General features: G+C 35.5%; 1 pseudogene; it reads left to right on the forward strand.

The window, feature by feature from the left end:
* The first annotated feature begins 2,656 nt into the window (after positions 1 to 2,656).
* Positions 2,657 to 18,131, forward strand: LOC138312869 (dentin matrix acidic phosphoprotein 1-like; annotated as a pseudogene).
* The last annotated feature ends 298 nt before the right edge of the window (positions 18,132 to 18,429 follow it).

The raw sequence follows: 18,429 nt of genomic DNA on the forward strand, positions 1-18,429 counted from the left end.
TTAAAATATGCATGAAAAATGAAATTATACACTATACACAAGGTAGCGACATGTAAGTTACGACATCGAATAGAGTTGTCACTTAACAGTTGGAAATCAACGTTTCTGAAAATATTTCATAACTTACTTTCTTTTGAAAATTGATTTATGGCTTTGTAGAATAATTTATGGAAGGCTGGTCCAAATTTGTTTCTATGGATCGAATACAGTATTTTTCATGCATGGAGAATTGACTTGCAGTCACAGTTTTCTTCAAAACTAATATCAAAACGGCCGTAACAGTGTAGCATATGACATCAGGACACCAATGCAATGATGTTCATCACAAATGGCGTTGATGATAATTCACTCAAGTCCCACATCATTCCTTACTTGTCTTTTACTAACACGGTCATTATTAGAGACACAAAGTGGGGTAACTGAAAAAGAAATCATTCACTCTCCTTGGTGGTGAGATCTCAAAACTCGGGATAAGATTATTAAGCTAGCTGTCAAACTCTATGGCAAAGCCTCATATTTGACAACCGGTACAATAATCTAGTAAATGAACAAAAACGTGCCACAACTAAGCTGGAGCAAGCTAACTACGGTGTCTAAAGACAGGTAACAGGTAACAGTGTAACTTAAGAATCTTACCCCTCAGATTGAGGTCTCTATTTGTCTTGCCAGAAAAGGTCTGAAAGAGAATATTTACCCGTTATCTTTTCCCATAACAACCACATAATATCATTGTTAACTATCGAAGAATATATTCTTCCATTAGAAATCTATGTTTGTTAACACAACATATAAAACAATACTTCATCGATTAGTGTCATTTGATCATGTCTTGAAATATTGTAGCATTTCTAATTTATTAGATATCTGAACAGTGGAATAAAGAGTATTTTAATGATAAAGTTTGTATTTTAAGAGCCCATAGCTATGGTTCTGTCATATCTGTGACTGGGCTGAAACATACATGTAATTTAACTGTGATAGAAGAGAGATTGGAAACTCCACCATTTTCACAATCCACAGAGGGATTGCTGTTATGTGCCGATATCTCTATATATCATGTACGCATAAAAAGTTAAGATATGCATGAAGCATAACCTTGGTATGTATATAGTAAGAGTGTACACAGATATTTTATCAATGTAATATCTTTATATGCAAACACTTTAAAGCAACATGTAAAATACGCAAACTATTCACTTTCATTTTCTCATAAAGTTTCAGATTTCTTTATCAAGTTAGTTATTTTCAAGGAATCCTTAAAAAAATTCTTGTTATCTTGCTGTTTACCTGTCCTCAAGGTCGTGTTACATTTTACATATCCTGGACCTATCTTCTCATCTTATATTACTTGTTTCATTAATGAAGTGCTTCCATTTTTTCTTCTCGTTGGATATATAAAAATAATTGATAAAGAAACAGCCCAGAGATACATCTTCCCTAAGAAACTTGTGGAATATGTCATGATAATGTGACATTCACACAAAGCAATTATCAAATCCAGTTGTGATTACTCCATAATATCTGAAATATTAATCTTGATTTCTAAAAAATGGAAACCCTGAGTTTGATATGCTAAATATCGACCTCCTCATACATGTGACCGAATCAGAGTTAACTATTACATATGCCTTTTATTGACTTTATGAACAGCCAATACAAAAATTAACCTTAAAAAAATTAACAGGACGACATTCAATTTTTTTTGGGCAGGATCTAAGTAATATTCCTTTTCCATGAATAGTTTTTTTCAAAATCAAAATACATATTCCCAGTAGTAAGAGCAAAAAGTTTTATTGCTGGATCTTTCCCTGGTATTCGTGAACGTTTTTGCATTTTTCAGCAGTAGATCATCGTTGATCATACTACATGTTGCCTTCTACCATATCTTGCTGACTTTATAATGAAGTCAACAAAAATATTAACCTGGCATCATGAAATTTCTGAAGTCGTTTTTCTCTACATTTAGGTACAATCTAGCTATGGGGGACTGATACCAACCTCGAAAATGAATAAGATTCCCTTGACCTGTTTTTAGACACAGCTAGCTAGGTTACTGCATGAACTGATAAAAGGTATCTGAACTCTGTACAGTCTGTTCACTTCCTTGTTTTTTGTCACCAATTTCGTGGTTGATAATGTATTTGCTAATTTATCAACCAAATCAAAAACTGCAAAATTATCAGTCATCATATGATAAAACACCATATTGACCTCAACAAAGGTTCATTATAGATACATAGTGAATACACAGAACTTACAGGACAGGGGCACTAAATAAAAGACAGTTAAAATATATATTTATAAATCATAAATCATGGTAATATAAACATTTTCAAAAAACCAAAACAACATTTTTACAATTCGTTTGAATATTCCTTTTTTCATCATATATTTTCCATACAGTGTCGGTGAAATAAAAAAAAAAACAAGTATTTTTTTGAAGTTATTTCTGACAATATGATGTCCTGCATGTACTTAAATTTTTTTGGTAAATTATAAATTTTGGAAAACAATTTCAAAAATGAAGCTGTCTGAACCTGAGTTAGAATCTGAACAACCATAATGATAGGTTTGGTATATAGGAAAACATAATTCTAATTTTCAGATTATTTGTAGTTGTTTGTGTGTGTTACAGGTGAACTAGAAAACCTTTGACATGGTGAGGTGTCAAGGTTTGAATGGAAGTTGGTGGTCCTTGTGGATTTGATCTACAAAATGCCAGATTCTGTCCAGAATGTGGTACAAAAGTCCCAAAAATTGATGTGGCCAAACGTAAAGATACTGTTGCTTGTCCTGGGAACAGATGAAGGACAACCATGCAGCAATAAAGACTTAGCACAACGTCAAAAGTTTTGTGAGGTTTGTGGATGGGAAAGTGGACCAGTCTATTTTTGATCCAGGGTCTCGAGAATGTGGGGCCAGCAGTGGAGAAACAAGGTGTACAGGAATCATCAGGAGAAATGAGTACGGTCTGTCCCATCTGCAAATCTGGCAAGTATTACTTCCATTCACATATATTGATATATTCAAGGTTACGCATAGGTATCATAACAAACATGAAAACAATGGACATTTCTACATAGATAAATATTCATATTTTTTTGCAATATGTATGAAAGTGATAGTGAACTTAGACTGATCCCTGATTTATTATTGATATATTTACTCATTTATTACAGATAAAGGTGGTTCCACAAACTGCAGTACAGAAGGGACCAGGTAAACCTTGCTAAGCCTGAGAACCAGACACAACCTGGACACAGCAATGGACATGAATGTGAGCTGTCTATCAGTGAACCTGAAAGTGCTCAAAATCCTTCAACTACTGCGACACCACAATGGTAAACCTGCTTCACCATTTCATCAGGCAGAGACTGACCAAGATGATGCTGTGTCACCTCCCAAAATCCCTCGACACACAGAAAGATAGCTGTACTGAGATGGACACTGCTGTGGATGAACCTGGTACAAGATCAAGGGTTGAGAATGAAACACTTCAAGGACATGGAATGCCACAATATAACACTGACCAGAAATTGCAGCTCTCAGGAGCAAATTTGAAGTTATTGTATGGAGCAGAAGGCCAAACAACTATAGATGAAAAACATTATCCAGGGAGACAACTCTGGCTTTGAAGACACAGAGCAGTCAACAGGTGGAAGCCATACACAACCATCAAGATCAAATGTCCAAATTTTGTATGGCAATGAAAATGAAGAAGCTTCACAAGGTGTTCAAAACCCTACAGAGAATGATTGTTATGTTTCACCAGAGATGTCAAACAATGATGTTCTTCAGCATTCTGGAAAACCAAGCGAAGATCAATCTGAAAAAAGCAAGGATAACAATCATAGAGATACTTGGAAGCCCACATTTTCACTTCCAACTTTCCCAAAAAAACAGTCTGAAAAAACACCTACAAAAAAATGCTTCTCTATCTGATATTGCAGGAAAGTCAGATCTAAGTTCTGAGGATTCAACTCCTAAAGGAGGTGATTTCACAGAGAAGTCCCCTTCTAGTCCAGCAGATATCACAGAGAAAGGTGATATGCCAGTACCTAAACCTATGTCAGAACAGGAAGGCAGGTCGAATAACTCGTCAGACCCAACCTCATCAGCCAGTGCAATGTACACAGGGAGATGACAGCAGTAAAAAACACAGAGTCACAACAACAGACAGGCATTTTCAATTTTACTGGAGGCTCTACACAAACTACCGGTAATAATATATGGCAGAATCCAGATATGAGGTGCGGAGATAAATCAGGATCAATAAAGGAGGATGAACTGTTTGGTGACTCAAATCCATCAGGTCCAGAAGAAGCAGAAAAACAGCCCCCCTCCACCCCCCCCCTCACCCCCCTCTCCCCCCCCCCCCTCAACCTCCCTCCCCCCCCCCCCCCCCTCGGACCCCCCCTCTCATCCTCAGCCACAGGAGAGCCATCAACAAAACCTTCTTCTCTTTTCTCCTCGAGTCAAAATTCAGATAAGGAAGTAAATACATCTTCTGCACAGACAGACATGGATGTAGATATCCAGCAGCAGAATCAAGATGCTGCTTCATTAGTGAGCAAGAGTGATGGAGACAGTGAATCAAGTACTGATGAGGAAGATCAGGATGATGACAGCAGTCTTAACCAAAATGAAGAAGATTCTAAAAAGAATAAGACCAAAGAAAAAAGAAGATTAGCAGCAACACCAAATCGAGAAGACAAAAAAAGAGAGAGAGAAAAAGGAAGAAAATGGAAGAACAAAAAGAAAAGGCAAAGACAAGTGATAATGGTCCATCACAGCCAAACAATGACAATAATCAAAACGCTACAGATGGTTCAGCATCTGGAAGAAAAAGTGGGAGGAGTGGTTCAAATGCTAAATCTAAAGTGCCAAATACATCCGAGGGTGTTGTGGTAAATGTATGAATTTAACCATAAATCTGATGTTGAACAAAACAAAAAGGTTACTCATCTTTCTAAATGCAAAGAGGTCATATTGGACCATAGAACACCTGAAGTTTTAATATTTGAGAAAAGTTTTTTAAAAAAAAAAAAAAAAGATTTTTTTTATATAAAAATCATATAAATTCTTTTATTGATAATAAGTTTTAACTGGCCTCATTGACATAGTTTTTATTTGCAGGTCATGCCATTTCATATCTTCTGAAAAGTTCAATTTATGTTTTCTTGATTAATTTTGATTATTTTCAAAATATCATTTTCCTGCTGATACCTAAAGCCTGTAATTTAATTTGAACAATAATAAAATATTGATTTTTTTCTTCGTTGTAACCAGCTTGATAATTACATAACATTAATTGATACATAATGTAAATTGTTTTGTTTCAGAAAAATTCAAACAGAAAATCAGGAGATCAAGCCATTTCAACATCAAACAGCAACAAACAGTAAGTCATAATGAAAAGTAGAAAGTCATACCAAGGTTTCACCATAAATTCACTTTGTTGAGTTGTCAATACCAACAGTAGCTAGGTCATAAAATGCAATGAGGAATAGTTGTAATCTTCCTACAGTGTTTGTGTGCTTGATACACTGTGGGTTCATCAGATGAAGCCGTATCCCTTATAAGAAACCTGATTTTGCCATTGAAAAATTTGAAATTAATTAAATAGAGGAAAAATAAGTTTTCACAGCTTTTAATACATCTTGCTCTTTTTTTCTTTTGAGATAACCACAATTAAATTCACTGCTGTGCTACAGAATATCACTGTCTCGTTCCCACAGAAATGCCTTCTAATCATCTGCTATCTGATACTTGTTAAATGGGAATAATTATTTAAAAGTTACTAAAATTTAGTAATTATATAAAGCGCCTTTAGGAAGTTGGTATTTACTTATAAACAGTTGTATGGCAACCGCCACATTATGAGAGTCGCCTGAAAATTAAATAATATATTTGTGTTATGTACTGTCGGGCAGTGGCCGGAGGCATCGTTTAAAATTCCTACTTTCTTTCTAACCCTTGAGTGTATAAAAAACATCGAGATTTGGAGGAGGACAAACATATTTTATATAAATGAGCCAGGTCTGACCCCTATGAAAATCATGTTCTCTCTTCATCCTTTGTAAACTCAATATTTTCAGATGAGTGTAAGGCCTATGAGCCTCTTGTTATTGTCTTAGTTAATTTATTTCAAGACATCTGATTAAGTTCCACCAGTGGAGTGGAGAACTTATTGTGTGTTTGCTCAATTTCTTACTATTATTCTTCTTCTGCTTCTTCTTTCCTCTGCAACTTTGTCTGACCAGGATCACCATAGAAGATTTTGCGAGGTCCATTTCTGGTGACCTGCAGATGTGGTCTACTGGTTTCCTGATTTTTTCCGACCAGGCATCCAAGATAGCCGCCACAGCCCTTTCATTGGGTCAAACTTGAACTGCTTATAGATATTTAACCACTTGTCTGATTTGGTCCTGGAAATCGGTATCAATATGTCATATAAATCGGATTCTAAAATTTTTAAAGTGAAAAATACCATAATTATGTGAACTAAACAAACATAATTTTGTGACTGTCTCAAAATTTTATAAAACCAGTATAGAGGGGTTTTTTTTTAATGGTTTTTTTTTTTTACCCTTTATCATCGGTTCAGCAGTGATCCGTGTTATGTTCTAATTCATTTTTCAATTGCGAGTTGTGTATTTTTAGCCCATCATACATTGTCCGTGGTCCCGTCGGTCCATCCATCTGTCTGTAGTCTGTCCTTCCGACCGTCTGTTAACAATTAATGTTACTGCTATTTCGAAGAAAATACTGAAGGGATCTATTTCAAATTTGATATGTAGGTTCCCCTAGAGCCCTAGTTGCGCATATTGCATTTTGGGACGGATCAGTCAACAAGATGGCCGACAGGCAGCCATCTTGGATTTTGATAATTAAAGTTTGTTACTGCTATTTCTCAAAAAGTACTGAAGGGATTTTTCTCAAATTTCATATGTAGGTTCCCGTAGAGCCCCAGTTGTGCAATTGGTCAAAATTGAACAAAAAGGAACATGGTTGAGAACACAAATCTAATATAATTATAGACATTGCTGTGCCTAATGACTTTAACTTTAAATGATATGACTTTTCAAAAAGCATTTTTCTTCTGCGAAATGGTTAAAACAATGTCACGTTATCATTCATCATTATTGTCAAATTAGGCTCTGTGGGTTTGAGGGTACTTTATGTGATGGCACCGTCACAATTAGATCTTGTTTAATTTTGGTTTAATATTTTTGAAAATCCAATCAAGTCTTTTGTAGAATTAATGTTTTTTCTTTTTTTAATTTTAGGTCAAACACAAGACTTTGCAGTGATAATGTGAAAGTTATTTTTCATGCTGTGTTTTCTCCATCCATTTTGAATGATGTCAAATGTGGTGCTTACTTATGTCTGTCATTAGCACAAACTCCACGCATAAGGATGGAAAAAGGAAGGTACAGGAACAATTGATAAGTCTTCTTGACATTACGTTTGAATTATGGCTATGTAAGATTGTAAGACTCTTTCATATGTGGATATGAAGGATAGGGATATTCTACCCGAGGATCACAAAATGTAGTAAAACCTGAGGCTTGCCGAGGGTTTTGCAACATTTTGTGATCCCGATGGTAGAATATCCCTATCCTTCATATCCACATATGAAAGAGTAATTTTCTTTCATACCTCAAGGTTTTATTGCAATTTTACAACTATAATATCCCGGCATTTTGAAATAAATTCGAAGAAATCCACGGCTGAAAGTGAATTTTTCATGAAAAATTATGTGATATTGTCAACAAAAATTCTGTTGTTTGCATCTTTTATAGTAAAACCAGTCAAGTTTGTGAAAAAAATGTTAAAATTTTACGGAGGAAATAGAAATTTTGTTGACGCCGTGTCGTCACGAGGCTTATGATTGCATGGGTAGCCATGCAATACAGCCTCGGGCAGCATTAGTTTATTGACCTAAACCAGCCAGTATTACACCCGTAGGTATGAAAGAAAATAGACTCTTTCATATATGGATATCAAAGATAGGGATGTTCTACCTGAGGGTCACAAAATGTTGTAAAACCCCAGGCTTACTGAGATGTGATCCAGGATGAAGGACTACCAAGTTTGTTCAAAGGTCACAGGTCAAAATGTCCAAAATCCTTCACCAACTTCTAGTGAATAACTACAAGGATATAGTCATTCAGATCCCCCGCCAATGGAGAGCTAAATCAATTAATGCATTAATTTTATATGCTAGTAAGAGTATAGGGAAAGTATTTTAAAACCCAATTGCAATTGAAGAATGTATACAAAACATATTTATGTTTTTTTTAACAAAATGAAACCAACTTTGAAAACATTTGCTTCTTTGAAAAATACCAGAATTGATTTTTAAACAGCGACGAGTTACATAGGAATTAAGTGAATGTTCATAGTAATTGAGTTTGATATATCTGAGTTTTACTGCATGCATATTAAATAAAAAGTAAAGCATAATACAAAATTAGAAGTCCTACATAAAATGTGTCCATGAAGTTTCATGGAAATATCTCTGCTGGTTTTAGAGTTGTGCTGCGGAAACGATTCTTACACAAAAAACTGTCATTTTTAGCAATGTTTCCATGGTTACAGAAAAAAGTACAAAAAGTGAACACCTTAAAATAGCAAAAGGCACTACTAGACCATAAGACCAATGTGTCTATGAAGTTTCGTGGAAATATCTCTGCTGGTTTTAGAGTTGTGCTCCGGAAACGATTCTTACACAAAAATCTGCCATTTTAAGCAATGTTTCCATGGCTACAGAAAAAAAGTGCAAAAAGTGAAAACCTTAAAATAGCAAAAGGCACTACTAGAACATAAGACTAATGTGCCTATGGAGTTCCGTGCATATATCTCAACCGGTTTTCCAGTTATGCTGCGGAAACGAACCTGGTACAAAAATATGATATTTTCAGCAATGTTTCCATGGTTACGGAAAAAGTGCAAAAAATGAAAACCTAAAAATAGCAAAAGGCACTACTAGACCATAAGAACAATGTGTCTATGAAGTTTCATGGAAATATCTCTGCTGGTTTTAGAGTTGTGCTCCGGAAACGATTCTTACACAAAAATCTGCCATTTTCAGCAATGTTTCCATGGTTACAGGAAAAAGTACAAAAAGTGAAAACCTTAAAATAGCAAAAGGCACTACTAGACCATAAGACCAATGTGTCTATGAAGTTTCGTGGAAATATCTCTTCTGGTTTTAGAGTTATGCTCCGGAACGAACCCTGGTACAAAAATATGATATTTTCAGCAATGTTTCCATGGTTACGAAAAAAAATGCAAAAAATGAAAACCTAAAAAAAAAAGGCACTACTAGACCATAAGACCAATGTGTGTATGAAGTTTCGTGGAAATATCTCTACTGGTTTTAGAGTTATGCTCCGGAAACCATTCGTACGGACGGACAGACAGACGGACGGACGGACGGAACCCATTTGTTACGTATATCCCCGGCAACTTCGTTGGGCGGGGGATAAACAGGCCTTGAGACCTGATATGAGGCCTGTGACATGCTTGGATAAAGGGCTTCCAAGTTTGTTCAATCAAATAACCTTGGCCTTCATTCAAGGTCACAGGGATCAAATATAGCAGACACTTACAACTACTGAAGAATTGCTAGTGTACAATGCTTTAATTTAGAAATGAAGAAAGATGAACATTTTAGTTTATTTGATTCTTTTGTATTTGTTTTGCCCTATTTTATACTATGAATGTGCCAATAGTGAGATGAAGCGTCAGGATGACCTATTGTTATTATGCATTGTCTGTTGTCATGATGTCTGCCGTGCACTGCATGCCATGTGCTGTACCTTTCATTTAAACAATTTCTTCTCAAAAACCAAAAGGCCAAGGGTATTCGTATTGAGCCTGTAGCATGTTTGGATGAAGGGCAATCAGTTTATTCATATGAATGACCTTGACCGCAATTCAAGGTCACTTATGTTAAAATCTTAAACAATTTCTTTTCAATAACCAAAAGATCTAGGATACTCATATTGGGCTTGCAGTATACTTGGATAAAGTACTACAACATTTGTTCAAATGAATGACAGCAGGGGTCAAATAGGCAAAAATTTTCAAACAACTTGTCATCAATTACTAAGAGGCCTAGAGACGTGATATTAGGCATGCGCCATACCGGAATGAAGGGCTATCAAGTTGTTCAAATGAATGATTCGACCTTCATTCAAGGTCACAGGGATTAAATAAGCTAAAATCTTCAAACAACTTCTTGTAAATATTTAAGAGCCCTTAAGACCTGATTTTGGGATGAAGGGCTACCACCACAGCCCCCATCTTGAAATTACATTTTGAACTTCTTCTCAAGTTCTGCCAGTGCAATTCAGAGGAAACTTGCATGAAAACGATCCTGACTTGTTCCCGACAAAGTGTTGTTATTTTTCGAGTCTACCTGAATTCCAAGATGACTTCTGCAGTCGTCATCTTGAAAAACATTTTGAACTTCTTCTCAAGTTCTACTAGTGTGATTTTGATAAAATTTTATGCATGAAATGATGCTGACATGATCCCTACAAAGTGTTGTTATTTTTTGGGTCGATCAGAAATACAAGATGGCCGCAACAGTCGCCATCTTGAAAACACATTTTGAACTTCTCAAGTTCTACCAGTGCAATTTGGCTGAATCCCGACAAAGGGTTGTTATTTTTAGAGTTTATCTGAAATCCATGATTTCCACCACAGCTGCCATCTTGAAAACACATTTTGAACTTCTTCTGCAGTTCTACCAGTGTGATTTAGCTAAAATTTGCCTGATGTGATCTTGACGAAGTGTTGTTACATCTCTAGTTGATCCCAAACCGAAGATGGCAACCATAACATCATATCTTATTAATTTCCTATGACTAATGCCAAGGTAGTTAGATGACCTTTAAAGCCCTAAGGCCTCTTGTTCAAATGAATGACCTTGACCTTCATTCAAGGTCACAGATATCGAAATATGCTAAAAATTTTTAAACAACTTCTTCTGAATAACCAAAAGGCCTACAGTACTCATATTGGGCCTGTAGCATGCTGGGATAAAGTGGTACCAAATTTGTTTAAATAAATGATGAATGATGTTGACTTTCATTCAAGGTCAAAGGAGACAAATAAGCTAAAAATCTTGTCAATATGAAAGAGGCCTGGAGACCTGAATGATCATGAACGCCATTCAAGGTCTCACAGATCAAATAGGCTAAAATCTTCAAACAACTTTTTCTAAATAACCGAAAAGATCTAAGCTATATTGATATTTGGCCTATAGCATGCTTAGATTAAGGGCTATAAAGTTTGTTCAATCGAATGACAACATAGGTTCCAATAGACTAAACATTTTTCATGCAACTTCTTGTCAATAACTTAGGGGCCAAGAGACGTGATATTGGGTAGGCACCATACTGAAATGACTTGTTCAAATAAATGACTTTGACCTTCTTTCACAGACCTGCCTACTACTACGCTTTTAGCATAGTTTCTACGATTTCACTTAGTAAATTACGCCTTATGCTTTGAAATTGTTTTTCTACGCTTTTTGAAAGTTAAGAAATAAGTTAATAAAAATATTGACCACGATCTTAGGAACGCATAATTCTAGGAGCTATTTTCTAGATAAATTTGTACTCTCAAGGCACTGTTATTAAAAGTATAGATAAAAATGGTCTGTGAGAATTGAAATTTTAATTTCATTTAGATGCAATATTTGTATAAAATTTCATAAATGTTTCTCATATATTGATTGACCTTTTTTTTCTGTTCTTATTTAAATTGATATTATTTCAAGGATATGCTTCTAGATGAAATTATATAACACACACATGAGGAGTGAACATCATTAAATGACCCTGGCTGATAATAGGACTTTAAAAATACTTAATAAAACCAAATATCTTTATGAATTGAATATTATAGTGTTGTAACACTCGAAGTGGTTGTTATTTGTTTCTCAAAATATTCATGTCATGTATACGTATGTAAAACTACACTTTTTTTTCGAAAACTGCATTTTTTTATTCCACAAACTACACCTCACAACAAAATTAGGTAGGCAGGCTTGCATTCATGGGGACATGGATCGAATATGCTAAAATCTTGAAATAACTTCTTGTAAATAACTAAGAGCCCTAGAGAGCTGATGTTATGCCTATAGTATGCTGGGATGAAGAGCTAACAAGTTTGTTCATATGAATGACCTTCACCTTCATTCAAGGTTACAGTGATCAAATAGCTAGCATAAAATCTTTAACAATTTACTGTGTACTTCATTTCTTCTACATGTTGTATATTTGATGAATGTTTAATGGAATACAAATTTGAATGAAGATTAAAGATATTTTTGTGACAATTAAGAACCATTGAATGATTTTTGGTTAATGCATTCAGTTTTTTTTCTGTTTTTAACAGAAATGTAGGAGATGGATTTGTGGAATACTCGGCAGAATATGACCTACCAAGAAGACTTTTAGATAAATCTGTCTACTACACATACGGTGTAGATGTGGATGCTTTGGAGGGGGTTAAAAAATCTTACATCGGAAATGTTCTATGATTCATCTCGTAGTCATGATAGTGATGTCGGGCGTCATTTTATGGTCAAAGAAAAGTCCCTCTCAACAGGTAATTTGTTTTCTGCTAAAACACAATTGCTAATATTAAGTAAATGGGTTGAATGATTATTAGTCCTGGAAAGGGTGATTATCTCTTTAGGTCAGACCCAAAGGGTCAGGATAACCTAGTACTGTATGCTTCATTCGTCACTGTGTGCCCTGAGCCATTCATAGTTCCTATGACTTTTTATCAATAATTGTAAGGCACTGGTACTAATATTGGGCCTGTAGTATGCATGAAATCGATTTTTTAGGTCAATCTGAAATCCAAGATGGCCGCCACAGCCGCCATCTTGAAAACACATTAGGAACTTCTTCTCAATTTCTATCAGTGTGATTTAGCTGAAACTTGCATGAAATGATCCTGACATGGTCCTGACGAATTGTTGTTATTTTTTCGGTCAATCTGAAATCCAAGATGGCCACCACAGCAACCATCTTGAAAACACATTTCGAACTTCTTCTCAAGTATTAGCAGTGCAAGTTACTTGAAAACTTCCCTGAATTGATCCTGATATGGTCCCGACCATGTGTGTTTTTTTTTTAGGGTTGATTCGCTTTCAAGATGGCAGCCACAGCTTCATAACTTGAAATGAGATATTTTTGAAAAAGAGATCGGCGAAAAAGAAAAATGCAAATTTCTTTTTCATAAACAGCATTTCAAAACAGATATCTCGGTTTTATTGTTATAATTTTGCAACTACCATCGGTGCATAGATTACAGGTATATAGGGGCATGGTTGGGACCACGCTTTAATTCATGTTCAATGACATGGGGGGTATTTGAGGAATGCAAGTTCTAGTTAGCAGGGGGTTATACTGTATTAATGTCCCCTAAACAAAGTTAAGGTTTGATCCATTTCTTTATGAACCAAAGGTAGTGTTAGTCTCCATCTGTCTGTCATTCTTGTCCGTCTGTCAGTCTGTAACGGATGTTTGGTTCCATACAATGGTAGCTTTACGTCCGTCGTCCGTACCCTTAAAAACAATGCTTGTTATCACTATTTCTTTAAAACTGCTACATGGATTTTTGTTCATAAAACTTCACAATGAAGGTTACCTCTTTGTCCCTATGTTGTGCCATACAGATTTTGAGGCTGATCGGAAAAACAAGATGGCCCGCCCAGGCAAGCCATCTTTGATTTTGGCAGTTTAAGTTTGTTATCGATATTTCTTGAGAACTACTGAAGGGATTTTTGTTCAATACTTCACATGGAGGTTACCCTTGGTCCCTATTTGTGCCATACAGATTTTGAGGCTGATAAGAAAAACAAGATGGCCGCCAGGCGGCCATCTTGGATTTTGATAGTTAAGGTTTGATATCCCTATTTCTCAAAAAGTGCTGAAGGGATCTTTCTCAAAATTTGATATGTAGGTTCCCCTAGGGCCCTTGTTTTGCATATTGCATTTTTGGACCAATCAGTGAACAAGATGGCCGTCAGGCCGCCATCTTGGATTTTGATAGTTAAAGTTTGTTATGGCTATTTCTCAGATAGTACTGAAGGGATCTGTCTCAAATTTCATATTGTAGGTTCCCCTAGGGACCTAGTTGTGCATATTGCATTTTGGGACCGATCGGTCAACAAAATTGCTGCCAGGCAGCCATCTTGGATTTTTATATTCAAAGTTTGTTATCGCTATTTCTCAGAAAGTATTGAATGGATCTTCTCAAATTTCACATGTAGGTTCCCCTAGGGCCCTAGTTGTGCATATTGTGATTTGGGACCGATTGATCAACAAGATGGCCACCAAGGAGTCATCTTGATTTTGATAGTTGAAGTTTGTTACCGCTATTTCTCAAAAGGTATTGAAGCGATCTGTCTCAAATTTTATATGTAGTATGTTTAAAAAAGTTTAAAAAGTAGAGAAAAGATCCATCTTTCCTTTGTCAGATATAGATCATTCTTTGGTGGGCGCCAAGATCCCTCTGGGATCTCTTGTATACCAGGAGGTTAATTCTTGTTACCTTTAATTCTCAGAAAGTTGTGCATATTGCATTTTGTCCTTGTCTGACCCAGGGCAGAGGGCTGCTGAGCCTCAAATAGGGAATATTTCTGAAATTTAATTTTTAAACTCCCTACTCCTTCTTAACCCTTGAGTGGATTATAACCTTTGTAAATAAAATTTTTCAGATGACTGTTAAGGGCCCATGTGCGTCTATTTTTTTTTTTCACTTTAATTTTTCAACTACATGTATATGTAGAAATATGTGTAAATATTCATCAATAGTAACTTCAATAAAAAATGATGGTATTGTGATTTTATTTATAGGTTACATTCATCATCAGTACGATGGCATTGTCTATGGGAAGCTTGAATCACCTCTCTATGAAAGAGTGTATAAATCTGTCAAAAAAGTTTTTGGAATGGATGATCATAAGAAAAATATGAAGAAAGATTCTTGAAAAGCTGCTGAGATTCTATTTCAAAAAGATGTTGTCTGAACTTAAATTCAGCAAATCAGCACCAGAGGATTTCATCTGGATGCTTCATACTTTGATGCAAGGACTTTCGTATGTTTACTATCAAAAAGCCAGCTTGTGGAGTCATTCACATGAAATTTGATTATTTTGCTGGAAAGGTAAATAAAAGACTAATCATTTTCTAACTGAAAAATTTAATTTTTCGTTCCATGTGCTGAAATTTAGATCTTTATTTGAGACTTTGATCAGCTTTCAATAGTCATGTAAGATTGGGTCCATACAAAACAGACTGAAATTTCGTAGCTATGTTTGGTTAAATTTGTTCCGAGTTATGTCCTATTAACAGCCAGGGTCATGTAATGGATGTGCCAGGTTTGATGATAGAGGAAAACAGGAAAGTACCCAGAGAAAGCCACTGACCAGCTCTCAGTACCTGGCAACTGCCCCACATTGGATTTGAACTCGGGACCCAGAGGTGGAGGGCTTGTGGTAATATGTCGTGACATGTTTACTACTCGGACACCGCGGCCCCAAGCTATGAAATAAGGCCATATACAATGAATATATATAGACTTGCTAGAAATACTTATGTAAAATCTCATCTTAAGTATTGCTGATACATGGTGATAAAAACATCTATAAATATTGTGTTTTCATTTGGCCTTCATTATCATTCTCAATTATCTGATATCTATAATTTATAAATGCCTTCTTTCAGATATTAAAGGAGATTGGTTTGGCATTCACCGAAGAGGCAGCCAGTAAAGATTTGAATATTCCAGAACATCTTAGGCTTGGGATCATCATTACTTTGATACACATTATCATGCCTACTTCTGTGTTTCATGAGAAGGAAACAAAAGACATGGAAAAAATTTGCCATTGTCTTCAACTTCAACCATCAGACAAAGATACTCTAACAAAGCTGATTGATGATCTAAAAAGTTTATTTTCCTTCCAAGCTCAGGTGATAATTTTGTTACTAGTTCTTAATTATGATATTAACTGAAATTTTGCCTTTTGTAATTATAAGCAATTTTTTTAAACTTTTTTCAATCTTCTTTTTAGCTTCAAGTTACAGTGTAACTTCCAAAACCGATCCTTCTCAAAACCGATCCACTCTTAAAACCGAGCACTGATGTGATGTACAGAATTAATTCCTCTTTATTTACTAATTAAAACTTTCCAAAACTAATCCCTCCCAATTCCGAATACCTGACCGATTTTGAGATCGGAATAGTCAATTAAACTAAAAATCACTTCTGAAAACCTGCATTACCTGAGCAACGCCGATGGCATAAGGTCCGATCAACAGATCAATCGACTGTGAAATATGTGCGTGCGCGGTCTCTATGCAACTTTTGCAATGCTCTTTCTGTAGTAGCACTCAGGTGACCGTCAAGGCCTCTTGGGTCTCTTGTTTTTATATAGCAAGCTATGTCCCTGATTTTGTTACTATTATTTCTAAGAAAGTACCAATTTCTCAAATTTCATACATTGTAGTTAAAAGAAAAGCAGAGAAAAAATCCCTCTCTCCATTGTCAGAGATATATCATTCTTTGGTGGGTGTCAAGATCCATCTGGAATCTCTTGTTTGTTGAGGACAATATGTACATTGTAATGTTTCAATCATATATTTAACATGTTTTATAAACCTGTTAGTCTATATTTGGGATATTTCTTTGTTTTCAATCTAAAGCCATTTTCCATTGGTTACATTCTAGTGCTGTTACAAGCACACTTCAGCAGATGACCAACCTCTTGTGTGGTAAAACAACCAATACCTCTTGGCTGTTAGTTGCACCCTTGCTGCACTTTTTGTCTGGAAAGTCTTCTCCATACCAGCAACCCTCAACAGACCACAGGGCATTGTAAAAAGGATCCTGTTTGGTGGGGTGTGGAGGATTACAAAGGAGCTCCTAGATGGTTTATCTCAAAATCAAACTGGAATGTGTATGTATTTTCCTTTTCAACTGGCGTTAGGAAAAAGACAAGCTTGCAGTAATCTTACAATAACGTATCTTGAGAAAGTTGTGAATTTTCAGACATTTCTTGATCAAGTCATGCTTTGTAGCTTTTATAATGAGTTATATTTTAATGACCATTCTTTTTGCCCATATTTCTTTTTTCTCAGTAGTTATGCTATATTGATGAACACAAACATACACAATGAAAACTACAAGCCATTAGATATTTTTAGAGTTAGACAGCTATAGGTGTCCTTTTAGATGTAACCATTACAAAGTTGCTTGATCAAATATCGTTGACTCTGACTCACCATGCTTCGAAGAGTTTATTGTTTTTAGGTGACTATTTGTTTTCAAACTCGTGTTCTCGTGTAAGTTACTAGAATCAATTACATGCCTAAGGGCAATTCATTTAATATATGAGGCCCAAGATATAGTGATATTTTGCATGCATATAAATTACTTCTTTGAAGTTGGTTGAACAGAACTCATAAAATTTAAAGCTGGGTTATATTGAGGCTTTAATTGTGGAATTGCTTGTAAATTATGACAAAAATATGACATAACCGCATAACGTCAAATGATACTCAATGTGTATAATGCATTTGAAAATTCAAATCAAACCGATATGGTATTCATGCTGTAGACACTAGTATAGATAATGCTTAATGGTTATTTGGGGAAACAAATATGATCCAACCCAAGTGCACTTTTTTCCTGAAATGTACAATTTTTCACAGATTTTGCTATGATTTACAAACTGCTCACCACATTCTGCATCAACGGTAAGATCTATGGTTGGCTATGATGCAAAAGTTTATATCATAGTTCTTTTCAACTGCAAGAATTCAGTAACTAATATATTTATAAGCATGCAAAATATCACTAAATTTAAGACTGGCTAAATTCCACACTTGCCCTATTTCAGTGGCATGAAAGACTTGCTTCAGAAGTTAGGACCGCTGTTTGAAGCTGACTTCCTGTTACCACGGACCTTGATGACTGTTATCAAACTTGATGACCTGCTTGCGGCTGTGAAGTCCAGACAGTTCTCTCCTGATGTGTGTGTAGCCAAGCTGTATTTCTTTGTAAATACAGAGTACTTTTATGATTATCAACAGAAGGTAAGTTTCCACCTAATCCATGGCAAGTTTATGCCATTAGTGTACTTTATTCATACATATACCTTTAGCATCATCATATTTAAATTGCCTTTTCCCGTCTGTAAATAATTCTTGTTAAAGCTAGCAGTTGACCAGAAAGCACTGAAGGGATCAGTCTCAAATTTCTTATGTAGGTCAGCCTTAGCTTGTTGCCTGGTTACACTCTAACTTTCATAATATTCAAAGTCCCATTATGTTTTGGGGCAAAAAAGTATCGTCATACCAAATTTTGCTGAATGATAGAGCATATATCCTT

This window comes from Argopecten irradians, unplaced genomic scaffold (assembly GCF_041381155.1).
Source record: "Argopecten irradians isolate NY unplaced genomic scaffold, Ai_NY scaffold_0500, whole genome shotgun sequence".
Lineage (NCBI taxonomy): Eukaryota > Metazoa > Mollusca > Bivalvia > Pectinida > Pectinidae > Argopecten > Argopecten irradians.